Below are 17258 nucleotides of genomic sequence, written 5' to 3'. Positions count from 1 at the left end.
AGAAATGTGGGAAAGCCCAACCGGATATAACAAAAATGCTTCATGGATTAAAGAGATTTGTAAAGAAACTCAAGCAAAACAATTGGATGATACTGTAAGAACAACAAAACAATTAAGAGGCAATTAAAGGTTGTGAAAAATTGAAATGCACCTGGTCCAGATGAGCTGCATGGATTTTGGTTAAAGCATCTAACAAGTTTCTATCAACGTATAGCAGTGCAATTTAACCACTTACTTCAAAATTCTACAACTGAAGACTGGATGACAACAGGCTGCACATTTCTGATAATAAAAGATCATCAAAAGGGCAATGACTGGTATTATATAAGAGATGCAAGTTTTAACCAAAAACCAAAGTATCAGTTAAATATTGATGTATTATGTATGCTGTTCCTAATATTGCCACTCTGATGGCCTTTTTTTTTTTAAAGAAAAAGATGGTGGTAGATGTGCGATGCTTTAAGACATCACCTAACACTTTGCTCTCTTCTCCATCTCTGAAGATCTGCTCAATGCATCCAGCAATGCTCTCTGTGTATTTACATGGAAGTATTTTTCTCTGTGAAGGCAACATGGGCCTCATGAAGCCCACTAAGTGTTTTTGAACTTTTATTCTCTCAATAACCCAAGGGTAGCACTTTAAAGCCTGAAGGATAGCAAGATGGAAAGAGTATACCAGCATAGTGGAGAAAGGGAAAGGAGTTTGCTTTTTAATTTCTTTTTCTCATTTTATATAACAATATTTGTCTATCTATATACAGTATATGGGTGCATTTATATAGATACAGATATACCATATTTTTCTGTGTATATGACCCTCCCAATGTATATGACAACACCCGTATTTTGTCCCTTGCCAGAGGTGGAGGAGCAGTCAACGGTCAGCTACGAGGGGCAGCTCAGTGCGGTTGCTGCTCCACCTCTGTCTCTTGCTGCTGCTGCCTCTGCCACCCGATTGCCTCCTCCAGTGCGACTGCCAGGGCTCACCTCCAGCTCACATCGCCACCTTATCCCCTGACCGAAGTGAGCCGACAAGTGGTGCTGGAGAAGGCGATCTGGCAGTGGAGGCAGCAGCAGCAGGAGGAGGTAGAGATGGAGGCAAAGGAGCAGCTGCGCTTGGCCCACCTCTTGCTGCTGCCCATTGATTGCTGCCATCGCTACCAGATCACCTCCTCCAGCGCCACTTGCAGGGTTCCTTCGGGCAGGGGACAAAGTGGCAACGTGAGCTGGAGGTGAGCCCTGGTGAAGGTGACTGGATGGCAGCGCCAGCAGTCAATGGGCAGCTGTGAGAGGTGGCCAAGTATGGCTGCTCCTTTGTCTCCACCTCCTTCCGTGTACAAAACGACCCTCAATTTTTTCTCTAATGATTTTAGGAAAAGTGTTATTTTTATACACGGAAAAATACAGTAGATATGTATATTTCCATATGTAGTAGTTAGATAGGCTTTAATTTAATATACTTGATCCAGAAACAAACTAAAGTACAAAGTGCCAAGCAGAACATTAACAGTTTTGATATATGGAAGTACATCTTTACTTTATGTCACACAGTTTTATTTATATAAGATTTTTATATATTGACTGGTGGAGAATGTTGCTTCCTGTTAATGTACCTTAATTACATTTCTGGAAGCCAAGAAATTGAGTTTATTTAAATTGTTGTTGATACTGTATATTAATAGAGACTATATCTTTGCTTGATAGCTCTGACGGTGTTATTTCAGAGATCTGCAGTGGGTTATAATATGGCATTGTTCCCAATGCTCTGATGACTGTGGGGACCAATGAAATGTGTTTCATCTACAAGCAAGTTATTTCTATTGCCAGGTCTCTATACAGTGGTGCCTCGCACAACGAGTGCACCACAGAGCAATGAATTCGCTCTACGAGGCAGGTTTTGCGATCGCAAATGTGATCGCATACCGATGCCTCAATAGGGAAAAAATCGCAGAGCGAAGGTCGGTAAACGGTTCGCTTACCGACCTTCGCTTTGCGACCCGCCGATCAGCTGTTCGGCGATTACAAAATGGCCACGGAAGCCGCAAAATGGCCGCGCACAGCGTTTTTGCGCCCTCGTTAAGTGAGGGGAGGGTGTGAAAATGGCTGCCGGTTATCGGAGAAACATCGCTGAACGGTGAGTACAGCAGCCGATTGGAATGCATTAAACACTGTTTAATGCGTTCCAATGGGCTTTTCTGCCCCACTCAGCGATGTTTCCACACAGCGAGGGTGCAAGGCACCACTGTATTTTGTTAGTTTTTCCAATTCCAGTTCTTTGTCTTCAACTCTAGCATCCCGTAGAATTGCAATGTCAATTATCCAGATATTTCTTTGTCCTCTTACTGTTATGTCTGGTGTATTTTGCTCAAGATATCTGTGTGTCTGAATCTGAGTGTCCCACAAGATCTTAACTTAGTTGTTTTCTGACATTTTCTCTACCTGATATTCCTACAGATTCTTGGATGCTGGCCAATTACATTTTTTACATCATGACCGTGTATTAATTTTGCAATTCTATCGTGTCTAACTTTGCACCCTGTCTGTGCAGTCATTGAGTACTCACAGATTAGGTGTGATGCAGTTTCATCTTTTTTGGGGGGGCAGAGTCTACATTTACTATTTCCATCTATTCTTTGAATTTTAGGTTTTATGACATTAGTTTGCAGTGTTCGTTCTTCTGCAGCAAAGATCAAGCCTTCCATTTCTTTCCTGATGATCCCCAGTTTTACCATGCCCAAGTTAAATTATTATCATGCTTTCTATTAACATTTCTCAGACACTATCCATACAGTAGTTTATTTTTCCAGCTGTTTATCTTCCTTTTAAAAAAAATATTCAACCATCATTTTTCTTATGCAGTTTATGTTATTGTACTTACAATAGTGTAAATAATCAAGATACTATTGTTGTTATTACTGCTGCTGCTGCTATTGTTGTTGTTGTTGTTGTTGTTGTTGTTGTTGTTGTTGTTGTTGTTATTATTATTATTATTATTATTATTATTATTATTATTATTATTATTATTATTATTATTATTATTATTATTATTATTATTATTATTATTATTTAGGATTTCATTTCCATAATAGGAAGAAGAATTGAGAAACAAGCTAGAAGTCAAGACTGAAGATCACTTTGTGACTTGTGGGCATATCTAATGATAAGACTGAAGAACAAGCCAGAAACTGGGGCTGAAGGACAACCCAGAGGAGGAAGGATACGAAAATCTCTCTGTCTTGATTTTCTCTAAATCCTACCTACATTTTCTTTCCCATTTTGTCATGCGGAGACATTGCTTTTTCTTCTTGCACTGAAATTCACACACCATTCATACACTCATGCGCACATTTACGCTTCCCCTAACAGATGCATTTCCCCCCTTGACTATAGCACATTTGTTCATTATATTTCCCATCACATGCATTTTAGCCATTAATGTTTTGAGTGCACATTTCTTCAAAAATGTCTTATAAGACTTGCAGGTACACAAATTCTTGAGGCATGGTGCATTTCTTCATGCACCGACTCTTGGGAAATGGGGGAGGGGGGGAGGACTACTTTTGTCCAGAGTAGAATTTTGTCTAACAGAATTCTCTCCAGTCCCTACAGACAATGTAAGAACAGCCCACAGCCTGAGAAGACCTTGATGCTTGAGCAAGTTCGAACTAATCAGGAAGGCCTGAGATTGTCCAGGACAACCCACTAGCCAACTTGAATGAGCAGTCAGTTCAGGAACAGAGGAAACTAAACTGCTGCATGGACTTCACAGGAGCAAATTGTGAAGTAACACAGTCCAAAAGGTATCCAGTTCAAGACTCAGCAGCTCTTTAATAAGGTTCAAGTTATATTATTATATGGTATAGCATCTGAAGGACACTGCCCTCAGCTACAGCTCTCTAGGGGGTTCATGTGCAAATCAAGTTCTGAATCCGGGCTCTCACAGTTCTGCCTCAGAGCCATTAGTCTAGTCCTTGGGAAGCCCATTATGTGAGACAATGCTGTGCTGCTCCAATACTGCTTTTATGGCATCAGCTCAATTCATAATCTGCTTCCAAATGTGGCTTTATCACGTATATCCTCCAGTCAGTTCAGGCAAAGATTCATAGGGGGGGAAAACATGGCCTGTGAGAGAGCATCCTAAATCTATTCATAGACCAGTTTCTAATTACACTGAAAAGCCTGCTCCTTGGATTTTCAGGAAACTGCTTAACATGTGACTTGTGACTACTTTATCAGGATATATATTTTAAAAGGAGCTAACAGTAATGGAAGTCCTTTTTAAAAACCTTAAAAATATAATGAGTAGGCATGTAAAACAGCATGAGTCTGAGTGCAGTAAGTTCCCAGATTACTGGACTAAAATGGCCATGTCTCGTTGCCTGTACGGTACTATTGCTGGGAATAGGGTGTTTGTTTTAAAGTTTTTGTCATATATCTCTCTATATATAACTACGTACTGTATCATTCTTTATTCCTTATTGGAAACTTTACTAACGTTGCCTGTGAGGCAACTTTCTGTTGTATGTCCATGTCAAGATAGCGACGGAGTAATTAATAATCACAGGCTGAGGCAGCCACATTTTACGCACTTGAAAGAAGGAACAGGGAAAAAAGGTTACTGGAGGCATTTTCCCAGGCGTTTCTTGGTCCCTGCATTCTATAAACCTTCTCCTCATCTGAGAAAACTCAGATGGATCGTTTCATCCTGAAAAAGTACACAAGGAAATGGGGGTTGGGTTAGAATGTGTACTGAAGCACAAGCCATGGGATCTGTTTGTAGATCCATTTCCCTGATGGTGACCCAGAATTATCACACACTTTTTAATGGATTCCACAGTGGAAGTAAAAATGAAGGTTTATATCACCATAAGAAATACATACAGAAGGCCATAGTGTAAATGACCCCAGTTTTTCTGTCTCCCCAATAGCCCCAGCCTATATATTTCATTCCATATTTGGGGATTAATTCATTTCTTACATAGTTTTAAAGATACTCACTCATACTGGTGTTATTGCTGCAGTACACTACAGTACATATTGGGTTGTTTTCATTATTGCTGTTGTTAATTCACGTCTGGGGTACATGATGGAAACACTGCCTATCAGTTAGTCTTCAACATTTTGGATCACAAGGATTTATATTATTTGTTGTGCGGGTTTTTCAGTTTCTCTGAATGTTTTGTTCTGATAAATGTCGTAAAGTTACAGCTCTAGATAGATAGATATCAATATTTGGCCACCTTCTCATGGTTGAAAGATTATCTGCCTGCTGACTCTTCAAAGCAAAATCCTCCATTTCAAACGCCTGCCCACAAAGGAGATGGAGAATTTTGGATACCGCTATAAATCTAAGTCAATCATTTTTTATTATTTCTCAAGGAAGCAATGGGCTTGGCCCCGATTCCTTCCCTTCTTGTCCCACGGCTTCCTTCATCTGCCAGCAAGAACTATCTCACTGCCTAATTTCATTCAGTATTAACTGAGCTGAAATTTCTCACTGATGGGAATTTTCCCCGACCATTTTTTCAGCTTCCACGTAACGACTGAAGAATTCTGCCCCCTTCCCAAAGAATATTTGGTGGAATGTTTCACTGTCCATCAAGACTTGCCCTGCCATGAGACAGAGTGAAGCCAATGTCTCAGGCAGGGACAAGGAGCAAGTAAAGCTACATGGACCCTCACCTGGCTTTGCCTGGGGTCCTCCAAGTTGTCTTGCTGCCTTCAGATGCAGTGAACGGCACTGTCCTGTCACTTGTGTTGAAGCATGACACAGCAGCCATTCTGGCTGCCTTTTATACACGGGATGGGGGAGATACTATTTTGCCCTTTGCCCTGGAAGCCAAATGTCTTGGTTGAGCCCTGACATCTCTAAGTAGAGTTGTGAATCTGGGGAAGTCATTTTCTTTTTCTCAGCAGATCAACAGAATGACTCCTTCCATAGACTGGCCTCTTTGCCATTCTCTGAGTTCTCCAGTCACTCCTCCTTCTGGGAAAGGAGAACAGGCACATACACTGGAACACTAAGTGGGAAGGCCCAAAAGAGACCAACACCTCAGGCTTGAATTACAAGTGCTGTAAGCCAGAGGAAGCCTGGCCCTATTGCTTTCTGTGATTGATTCCCTTAGTTGTTCTAAAAAGGCTAAAAAAGAGAGAGAGAGAGAGAGACATCATTTGGCAATAACTGAGGGAAAGAAAGTTGTATGGCTTATGGATTTCAGGAAGAGCTCCCCTCACCTCTCCCACATATTTCAAGTCCTGCTGACCACATGTACCAGGGTAGAAAGCTGTGGCCTTCTAGATGTTTTTGGACAGCAGTTCTCTTAAGCCTTCACCATTTGTTATGGCAGTGAATTTAGGTGTAAGGTTGATCGGAGTTGTTAAAAGCAAAAAAGCAAAGTGTGTTGCTTATATACCGCTCATAGCACTTAAAGCACGCTCTGGGTGGTTTACAATATAATTATACAAGCTACAAGTTAAGCCCCCAGCAGGCTGGGTACTCTTGGAAGGATGGAAAGATGGGTCAGCCTTTAACTGGTTACCTTAGTCCAATGGGATCAAATTCAGGTCATGAGCAGTCTTGACTGCAGTACTGCAGTTGAACCACTGTGCAAGTGAAAAAGTGGAAGACCACTGTTGCTCACCACCGACATATATCAACACATCGTTAATTACATTGTACCTTTATAAAGAGTGAGAAAAATAAGGTGAAAAAGAGCACCAAAGCCTCAAACCTCAAATGAAGACACAAATCATCAAGACACACAAGCCAATAATCACTCAGTCTGTTTCTGGAACTTCAAGGGTTTCCAATTTATTTCTGGATATGACTGAAATAACCAACCAGTTGGACTCATGATGGGGAACTTTAATTCCAGTCTCCATAGCAGCAAACTGCTACATTCAGCTTGACACATTATTCCTTCTTGTCTGCCACTACAAAACAAGAGGGACTTTGTAAGAAATACAGTATATATATGACTTGATAATTCTTTTTTTAAAAATATATTTTAGCTGTTCTGAAATATTCTAGCTAATTTGTAGAACATAAACATAGCCTCTCAGTAGCAGCAAAAAAAGGGCAATCCAACCAGTAGCAGGGAAAACCATCAGTCACGTACAATTATCAATGCATGAAGTGCATGTGAAATGTTAATGCATTTCTTTTTAGAAAGTAAATCAGTCAAGGTCTGGTAACAAAGCACTGGGGGAAAACTCCATGCTCCATAAGAAATATTCTAAAGAAAAGGATGAAAACATGTTTTTAATCTGTATTTCTGACCATTTCACTTAGGATGTAGAAACGTTTTTCTTCCAAGGACTGCTTTCCCTCGGGGTCATTTGTTAGCACTTACACCCATGGCAATGGTGAGTGAAGATGCTGAAGCCAATGGTAAGTGGAGCCACTTTCTCTCTCTCTCTTTCCTTTCCACTCTCATTCTCAGGGAGCCACTAGACAGGTATTCATCTCACAATTCATGCTACGCATCGTACTTTTCCTTTCAATATTTATTCTCTTGCCTACACCTTGTCAGCACAACTCATGATTACATCCATTGTTTTGGCATGAATATGTGGCATATTTTGTTTGGTTGCTAAGACTCGGGAGCTGTGTTGGGTTTTGTTCTGTTTTGGGGATGGGTGGGTGTTTCCAGTCACATTTGTCTTGCATTTGGCATGTGCAATCGCCTATATTGGCCCTATAGGGCCGTTGATGGGCACAGCTAAATGACTTCCCCAATGAGACATGGGGGGGTGTTGTTGAAGTGAACTTGATTCTTTTTGCTTCCTTTCCATTTGCGTTGGCACAGACAACATCTATAATGCAATTTGTAAATTGTATTTTTAAAAATGTTTGTTCTCCTAGCTTAGCACTATTAAAATAGTTGCTGCACTGATCCAAATGCTTACCATGTCTTTTCAGGGCAGTGCTATTTCACTTGCTAAACATTTAAACAAAGAAAGAGAAGAGCTTTAAATGCTGGTGAAAAGGGTAAGTAACAGGGTGGCCATAATGGCAGAGAAGGGGAAGAAGGAAGTGAGGGGCTGTGTGATGTGTGGATACTAGAAACACACCTTCCCAGGATAAGTAAACATTTCTGTATGAAGGGTGCCTATGATTTAGATGCCAGAGTACAGTATCTAGAAGTTGGCATCAACCCAGGACAAACCTCAGTGTCCATCATACCTTCACACACCTTCTTTAAACTTCCTTTAAGTGGGACCGGTTTTGAAAGAATGTAGGCCTTGAAAGACAAATGCTTTCACACTTTGAGCTAAAATGTTACTGCTGTAGCTACAGATTTTATAAAGGAACTCTATACTTTCCCATTTCTCAATAGGAATTTAGTTACATTTCTTCTCAAAGAATGAAACAACCCAGGATGCAAAGCCCACTCTTCTGCCATCCGTGTCATCACTGCTTCAATCGTAGACGGCTCATGACTGGGCAGCACACGCGCGCACACTGAAATTTTGGGGCTGAGCCACTCCTGGCCTCAACACCAACCATAACGTAGGCAACAGCAGCGCAAGCCAAAAGGTGAACCCAATGATGTTCCTCTTCCACCATGTAGTAACACTAAACCTCTCTAGCCATAAGAAATAACTAAAAGGTTACCATGAAGTTATTCCTTGTCAAGTTGCAAGCTGGATGCAAGGTAGTTGTGCCATCATTATTGGAAAAATGAATTTGTTATAAACAGTCATCTTTAAGCAAACAAACAAACAACAAAACTAGTGAATGTCAAACTCTGCGTCACTCCGAAGCTCTGGAGCACTTTGAATCATATCCAGAAAGAAAACTCTAGGAAACCCTTGAAGCTCCCCACATTCTGGCAGGATGTGACCCAGAAGGTACCAAGAAAGCAGTGTTAACTGCTGTGTTTTGTACAAAATACTGGTTCCTGAACCGTTTGTTCAGCCAGATGTTTGTTTTTGAAGCTGATGAGCTATTGAACCAAATCTTAGTTTGGTGCGTGCTGCTCACTGCTCCCTTTTTTCTCTCTCCCCCCACCCCTTTTTGTAAAAGAAAGGATGTTTTATAGGGTTGTGGTTTTAGCTCATGTGTTTAATTTATGTGACTTCAATAACTTTACATTGTCCTGAGCGGACAAGAGGGACATCCATGTAATAAATTAATAATTTAATGTATATTGTCAGTAGCCACTTGGCAAGGAGGGCTAAAAACATGTCGGTCTGCAGGTCGGTCTGAGGGTCACTTGTATTGCCTCACTCATCAGCTGTTCTAGCTGACCTCACCTTAAGGGTGATTGCAAAAATACAATCACCCTTAAAAACCTGGCTATTTAAAAATGTGTAAGTGTTTTACAGAGTTTTATGTGATTTTTACATATTGTATTATATGTGTACTTCAATTTAACCACTTAGATACATTATTATACAAACAACAGTACAATTAATAAAAACAAAATACGTCAGTAAAGTGTAAAGACTGAAGCTTTGTGTACCTAATGGAATTCCATGGTGCTCAAAACAATCCTCTGGACCAAGATCAATATATTTAAAGAATTCAAAAGTTTGGAAACCACTTCAACAACAAAGCCTTGCTGTCATGATTTTTTTTCCCGCCTGTTATTTAAATGTTGTTTTACATGATTTGGAATGCTTTCAATAATACAATGGTTGCTTATCATTCTTTGAATGCGTTACTGGTTTCAGAACTTCTCCTATTTTCCATTTAAACCAAGATCGTCATCTGGTGTACTAGAAATAACGCCACAAATACATAATTCAAACCATATGTTTTCGACAACGTACAGATGCTACTCTTCTGGGAGTTCTGGCAACCTCACATGCTGCCCCTAGTAGGTGTGGCCGGGAGGGACCTTTCCGGGCTGGGGTGATTGAATCTATCCAGCAATAACCCATAGTTCCTTCCTTTCTCTGAATTTAAAGAGAGCCACACCTCTCTCTGCTAAGAGCTTTTTCCCCTCTCCTTTGTCTGTTGGGACAAATCAGTCTGTTGAGGAGTGTTGCTCGAAGCAGTCATGTTTTTAGCTTGCTGTTATCTGTTCACTGTATGTAAATGAAATCTTTTATTCTTTGTACTATTTGTCTCAAGAGTGAGTTATTGAGATTGCAAGTGCCATGTAATGAGAAAAAGGGATGGACTAACCTGAACAATTTGAAGCTAATTTTGCTCTGTAAATCCCTGCACTTCTGCTGCACAGCTAGAGGAATTTAACTAAAATTCAAAACTGCAACAATTCTTCAGTTTTTCAGTGAACAAAATAAAACAGTAACACTGAGAAATGTCAGCCTAATCTGTCTTTGCAAGACAGTCAAATTATGCAGTAAAAGCTTTCAGAGCTAATAATAACAGAGAAAGGAATTCAGTATGGAATCTACATTCACCTTAGTCTTACATATGACATTTGCTTTAACCCGCTTGTATTATTTGTTAGCACTCCTCTGGATAAAGCACAGGGAATCATGCGGGTCAATATGGGTTAAGAAATTATCTGTGAATAATACAAACATATGCTATGTTGGGGAAAACATGCTGACTGAGAGACAGATTAAATCTGACTTCTTTCTGTGGGAAAGTTTATTTATTTTACCTTTGTTTTTAAGGAGAGAGGCCTAGAGTTTTGTATTTGGGTTGACAAACCAGTTTGTAACATACCATAGCTGCCCTAACATAATAACACCATTGCCCAGTTCTAGATCCCTTTCCCATGAAATTATATTGGTGCTCTCAGAAAAATCACTTTTACTCAAAGTTGTGGGCTATGTATCCATACAGCAATGATCTAAAAGCATGAAAACTACTATGTTTCCCTGAAAATAAGACAGGGTCTTCTATTAATTTTTGCTCCAAAAATGCATTAGGGCTTATTTTCAAGAGATGTTTTATTTATTTATTTTTATTTACAACAATCTACATTTATTCAAATACAGTCCTGTCATCTTCTTCTAGTTGCTGCACAATGGTGGAGGGTGGGATTTCACTTAACGGGGGCTTATTTTGGGGGGAGGGTTTATATTACAAGCATCCTGAAAAATCATACTAGGGCTTATTTTCAGGGTAAGGCTTATTTTCGGGGTAACACGGTAGTAAAGCACCAGATTCAAGCCAGAGTGCTCACATCCACCTAGAATTCAGCCACAAAATTCACAGGACAAATCACAGTCTCTTTGCCTGTTCTGTTTCATAGGGTAAAAATCAGGGAAACACCATACACTTTTATCCTTCAGGCCAAGAATCATCTATACTAGGGTCTAGGATTATCAGGTCTCAGAGCACTCGTTGTCGCCTCATGGAATTGCTATGCTTTCCCAGGACTTCAGATGGAGAGAAAAACCTCGGGACAAGCAATGTTACAGAAGGATAAAATTTTATTTATGTTTGTGAGGTAACTTTAAATCCCAGCCAGTGGGCAAGCCTCTCCACTCTATTCCCAACTGGTACTAGAGCTCACCCTCTCAGCATGAAGGTATTTGGCAGGATGCCATGCTTGCTCCCCAACCAAACGTTGTCTTCTCCATCCCTGGGGCATCAGAAAGGACCCACCTCTTAGCCACAAGTTCTGGCTGTAGAATCTCAGGGAGTGGAAGGCTGCAGACCAAAACAACTCTACAAGACATGCTTGAGCAGCTGGTGGGGCCTTAGCCTGACACCTGCTCTGCTCCCACTTTTAGAAATGTCATTTTTTGTTGTTGCTCCAATTAATGTAGGCTGAGTGTGTCTGATAGCTGTTGCCTACAATGGTCTGTAAAAGCACAACATTGTGGGAAATTAAAATGGTAGTTTCTAGACACATAATTCTAATTGCAATCTGCTTTTGTTGTCACCAGTGCCTGGCAAGCCTACAAGCTTCACTGATGTAGTAGTAGGGGTATGTGAGAGAAGTTTTGAGACTCCAAGAATTCTTCCCAGATCTGCCTGTTTGGAAACCTGATTGTCACAAATCAGCTTGCTTTTGTTTTGTGGTTGGCTCACCAGAAGGTAAACATGGACTTCATTTGCAAGTCTGATGGCATGGGCATGGAGCTGTGATGGAACTGCATGCCAGGAGGAAAAGCATTATAATAGCAGCAAATATGCCTTACTCTTAAATGTCGATTTCACCCTCAGAGGCTAGGCGGAACAATCTAACCCAGTGGTGGCGAACCTTTTTGGGGACAAACGAAACAGTGGGTGGCGTGCCACGGCGGCGGAACTGGAAGTGGTGGGGGAAGGGGTAAGCCCGGCACGGAGGTGCCTCGAGACCCCGATCCAGATGTGCTGCCAGCACCAACTGCTCCAGATCCACCTGCGGAAGGACCAGCACCGCAGCTATAGTTGCCTTCTCAGGTTTGGCTGCGAAGGGGGAGTAGCGATCTGGAGACTTATGGCTCGCATGCCGGCATAAAGGACTTAGTGTGCCAGCTGTGGTGTGCGTGCCATGGGTTCGCCATCGCTGAATTTTAGTCCAAAAAGAGCAAATATTCTCAGCTGAGCCCTAGGGACATGCCTGCCTGGAGCTAGCCAAAGTCCTGCTTCTCTTTGCTGGCTCTACCTGCTTGACCAAGATCCTCTCTGGTGTCTGTTGTGCTCTGGCCACTCTCAGGGCACAACAACATGCCAAAATTCTCCTGTTTTTGCACCAGGTTTGGCGTGAGTAAAACTGAAATAAAGCTCTCCAATAACACAACGTGCAGCTGGGAAGTGGGAGGTGGGTTTTTTAAAATGCCCGCTTGGCGGTTATTTATTTTGAATAGATTCTGGTTGCATTTTACTCTATTTGGCATGGGCAATCACTGACAACTCTCTGCCTGTAGAGTCCTGGGTGTGTATGTGTGTTGCCAAGTACAACAGGTTAGTTTAAAAAAATGATTTGCCAGATATGATTCTTAAAGGACAGAGGACAGAAAAAATGTCTGCTACTGTAGTTCTGAGCTGTGTTGCAGGCTGCTGATATTGGCTTTGCAGTATAAAAGCTGCTGAATCCAGCACCAGCTGTCTCAAGGCAGGCAAGCTCCACCTCAAGAACAGGATGAAGAATTACCATGTTTTTCCATTTATAGCACGCCCCCATCTATAACACAAACACTCCATTTTTCTAACCCCCCAAATTAAGAAAACTTAGCTTTGAGCATTCAGCTTCGCGGCTCAGAACACTTGAACATTACGAGTCCCTGTTGAATCTGAGCACTGCCTACAGGCTCCACCTCCAACTAGATACGTTCCAATTGGTTTGTTCAGCATCAGCTGACGTTAGTTCCATAAGGCTCATGATTGGAGGGAGCGAAGTCTCCTCACTGTAGGAAGCTAAGCCTCGTGAGTGAGGGAAGCCTGTTTACAGAGGCAAGGTATGTGCCATTTTGTTCTCTCCTCAGCTATCTCAGCTTACTTCCATGTAAAAGACACCCCTCCATTCTTAGTGTAATGATTTTAGGAAAAAAGTAGTGTCCTATACACGGAAAAATACAGTAAGTTCCTGCTACTGAATAAAAACCAGGAAAATGGGGACCAGTGTGGCGTCCACCCTCGTGCCCCTTTGCTTGACCTTCAAGCCTCAGAGCACCCGAAGGCAAACACTCTCTTCTTTTACACTTGCTGCCACCAGGTGATCTCTAAATCACCATTTACTTAGAAAGATTCAGGTCCACACTTCAAGTTCTTTTAAATAAAACTCTGGTTTATTGATTACAGAGATTCATAAATATCTTCAGTAGCTAATCACTCCCTAGAATTTCCCATACTCCACACTCTATTACTCTCTCTGATTCTTACTGATTTAATCTCTACTGCCTGACTTTTACATTTCTCTAACAGTTAGAGAAATGTAAAAGTCAGGCAGTAGAGATTACTGACTCTCCCGGACTGACTCAGGCTCCGCCTCTTATAGCATCTCCCTCTCAGCTCCGCCTCTAAGCAACATTAATATGCATGAACCATTCTATTACATAACAAACATGAGCCATTACATAATATACATGAACCATAGATCTAATAAATGGAGAACGCTACAACCAGGAATACCGAAGGGCCAATGTATCACATAGCTTACCTTTGGACGAAATGTTTTTACCTGTGTGAGTGTACACAATGACCAAAGAAACCCACCAAACCATATGACATTAAATCAATTTCTAAAAACCCAAACCAGTTCTAATCTAATTCGAAATTATGGTCACACCCTCAGTTTCCATTGTCTTGACAAGTGTAGTGTAATTACATATGTGTTTGTATTAGCTAAAATATAGCTGTATCCCTTAATAATCAATTAAAAATGTACCTGGCAGGCTTCCTTGAGAAGGAAAACGATGTCACTAAACGCCACCTTGGAGAAGTCCCTGGGACTCACCTACGTTACTTCCCAAGACTCCGGAACTCTCTCCCACAGGAGGGCAGGCCGGCCCCATCTTTGCTGTCCTTCCGCAAGCAGGCAAAGATCATTCACTCCAAGCAGGTTTTCCCTTAATGATTGACTATCTGAGAGAGGTTTTAAATGAAGTTGTTGTGCCTCATTACTTTGAAACTCTTTTTGGGTCTCAGTTTTGTTTCCCATTTTTGGTATGGGATTTGTTTGGTATTTTAAATATTTGTATACTTATTGTTTTAGCTTCTAAATATTGTCTTTTAAATGTTAGTCACCTTGGGTCCCTCTTAAGGAGAAAGACAGAATAAAAATATTTTGAATAAATACATTAAAATAAGGTGGGCCCATGGATGCATATCAAATTAGTGATTCTTAAGGTGCCCAGTCATATTAAGACTACATGTCTACATGAATTGCAGCAGCTGCTCTGAAGCATTTATCCATGTTAAATTTCAGTCTGTATGTAATAGGTGGACTGCCTACCTACCCATGCCAAGGCTATCTGACATATGCTTCCATGTTGCTCATGCAACCACTCATCCTGAAAACAAAATGCTGAAGCAGACAATTTTACATGAAATAGCTGAGCAAAACCATATTCAGTACAGGGGAGAGGTCAGCAAGTCAAGTAATTCTTCATTGTCTGGAGGCTTTGGGAAGGTTCTCCAAAGCAAAAAAGATTAATAATGGGGCAGATACCAAGTCAGTGACATTCACCTTTAGTTGTGTCAAGTGACAAGACCAGAATTGGAATGAAGACACACACATTATATAATGTCTGTACAACTCACCATAATATGTTTTCCTTTATGAAAGGTGGTAAATAGGTTGTGATATCTGGTAATTTTTTTTAAAAAAACTGTCTGCTTTTATAAGGTGCTGCCACATGGTTTGTGAAAAAGGTATTTCATGCATTTTGTATAAATTCCTTCCCCTTCAAACTTCAAAGACTCTGTTTGCTCCTAATCCTTTCAAATATCTAACATTTTGCAAATATCTAAACATTTGCAGGCAACTTGATTAGAGGCATCCATACGGTGGAGATCCTTCCCCTATAAAACTCTGTCTCAAACATGCAGACACACACAGACAAACACAAGCATGCACAAACTACATGCAGTAACAAGCAAGTGGTAGTTTGAAACTCTTCAGACTTTTATTTGCAGTATCAGTAGGAGTTCTGAAAATGACTGAAATAAAATGCAGGTCGTACCAACAAAAATTAACTCCGCCCCCTATCTAACTGGCTTCTTCTGACTTGTGGCTGTAATAACATAGCACATGGATGCTCTACTGAGCCAGGCAGCACCACAAGTTACAGCTTTCCACAAAGAGGGAAGCTTGATTCAGATCAAGAACTAGCCTTGGATCAACCAGAAATAGCAACTTGTTGATCAGAGCATTTGGTGCCAACCCTAGGACCGCGGGGCCAGGGAGAACCATCCAACAAAGTTGGTGAGCAACAGTGCCGCCACTTGACATGATGTAAGAGTTAAGAATAAGTCTTTGTATGGAGAGGAAGAACCAGGGCTGTAACTGGGGCAAGGCAATGGGGGCTTTGCCCCACGGCATCCAAACTAAGAGGGAACTCAAATCAAGAGCACTGGGTCCCAAACCTTTTCAACTCGTGCTTCCCTTGACTTACTCGCAACCAGCTGCAGTTCCCCAATACAATACTTGGAGAGGGGTGAAGGCCTGTGAATTAAAGGTCTACAAAGCTTGAGAGGACTCCACAGCACCCCCCGACTGGGTCTGGCAGCATCCCGGGGTGCCACAGGGCACAGTTTGGGAACCACTGATCTAGAGGCAAACGTACTGATGAGTGTTAGGAAAATAAACAGCAACACTCTTTGGCCCTATGAAAACCTCCAAGTTCTCTTTCTCTTGGGAGAACTTCCACATCCTTCTCCTCCTTTTTTTCTTAGGGGTGGGGAGAGATGAAGTCATGCCAATCCCCCAGGTGTTGCTGCTCACCCAAAGGGCCAAATTGCTAATCACAGCTCTGGTTAGAACAGACTAGATGGTTGAAAAACAGTGCATATGAAATAGTAACTGGGATGAACCTGTTTAGCCCTGCTTCCTATTTCATATGCACTGTTTTTCAACCATCTATTGCAGGGATGGGAAATCCCTTCCAGATTCTGGTGGACTACACCCCTCATGATCCTTCACCATTAACTATACCACAACCCTCACGATCCTTTACCATTAGCTATACTGCCATTCCCACGAACCCTCACCATTAGCTATACAGAGGAGGCTGAAGGGAGTTACCATTTAGTATCTGGAAGGCCGCATATTCCCAGTACCTGATATAGATTATCAGTGGTTCAACTATCTAAATCCATTACTTTATGCCATAAAATCATATCTTGTAACAATGAACATTATTTTATTTATCTGTTGGATTCCTATCCCATTTTCTTCAAAAAGAGGAACTCAGGGAGATTCACAGAATGAATAAAAATACCACTAAAGCACAAAATAGTCACATATTGAAACACAAATTAAAAACGTTGAAGCACACGAGTGCACTATATAAAGAAGAAAGCAAAGAAAGCAAAATAAAGTTTGTACAGAAGCCACTCCATAAAAATGCCTTTCCGGAGCAACCATACAGCCACCCAAAGCCTCCTTTGGCCAGCTGGGGGAAGGATGGGAGGGAGGGAGGGAGGGAGGGAGGGAGCTGAGTTTCCCTTGGAAAAGAGTTCTATGGCAGGGAGCTGCCATCTTCTAGAACATGATCCTGTTTGCAAAAAAATCTTCAGAGAAAGGAAGGAAGAAGGATTTCTATTTAATCAGATGGGTTTTGTATTTATCTTTTGATATTAGGTTTTTCAAAATCAGCACTTCTTTCCTACACATTTGAGAAGGCATAGCCCTAGGGCTTTCCAAACAATGCTTTTTTTAAATTCATACATTTTTCCGCTC

At 41.3% G+C, this 17258-nt stretch overlaps 1 protein-coding gene and 1 long non-coding RNA gene across 6 annotated transcripts in view; one reads left to right on the top strand and one right to left on the bottom strand.

Annotated features, from left to right (window-relative positions):
• The window catches only part of PDE1A (phosphodiesterase 1A), a 252850-nt gene that overhangs the window by 100354 nt on the left and 135238 nt on the right, over nt 1-17258 (bottom strand). The gene's annotated exons all lie outside the window — the stretch shown is intronic.
• Nucleotides 7360-8463, top strand: LOC144589332 (uncharacterized). Its single transcript, XR_013545398.1, has 3 exons — nt 7360-7390; nt 7922-7990; nt 8340-8463. It is a non-coding gene; the product is annotated as an uncharacterized LOC144589332 (long non-coding RNA).

This window comes from Pogona vitticeps, chromosome 1 (assembly GCF_051106095.1).
Source record: "Pogona vitticeps strain Pit_001003342236 chromosome 1, PviZW2.1, whole genome shotgun sequence".
NCBI lineage: Eukaryota > Metazoa > Chordata > Lepidosauria > Squamata > Agamidae > Pogona > Pogona vitticeps.
This window is presented reverse-complemented; position numbering and strand designations above follow the sequence as displayed.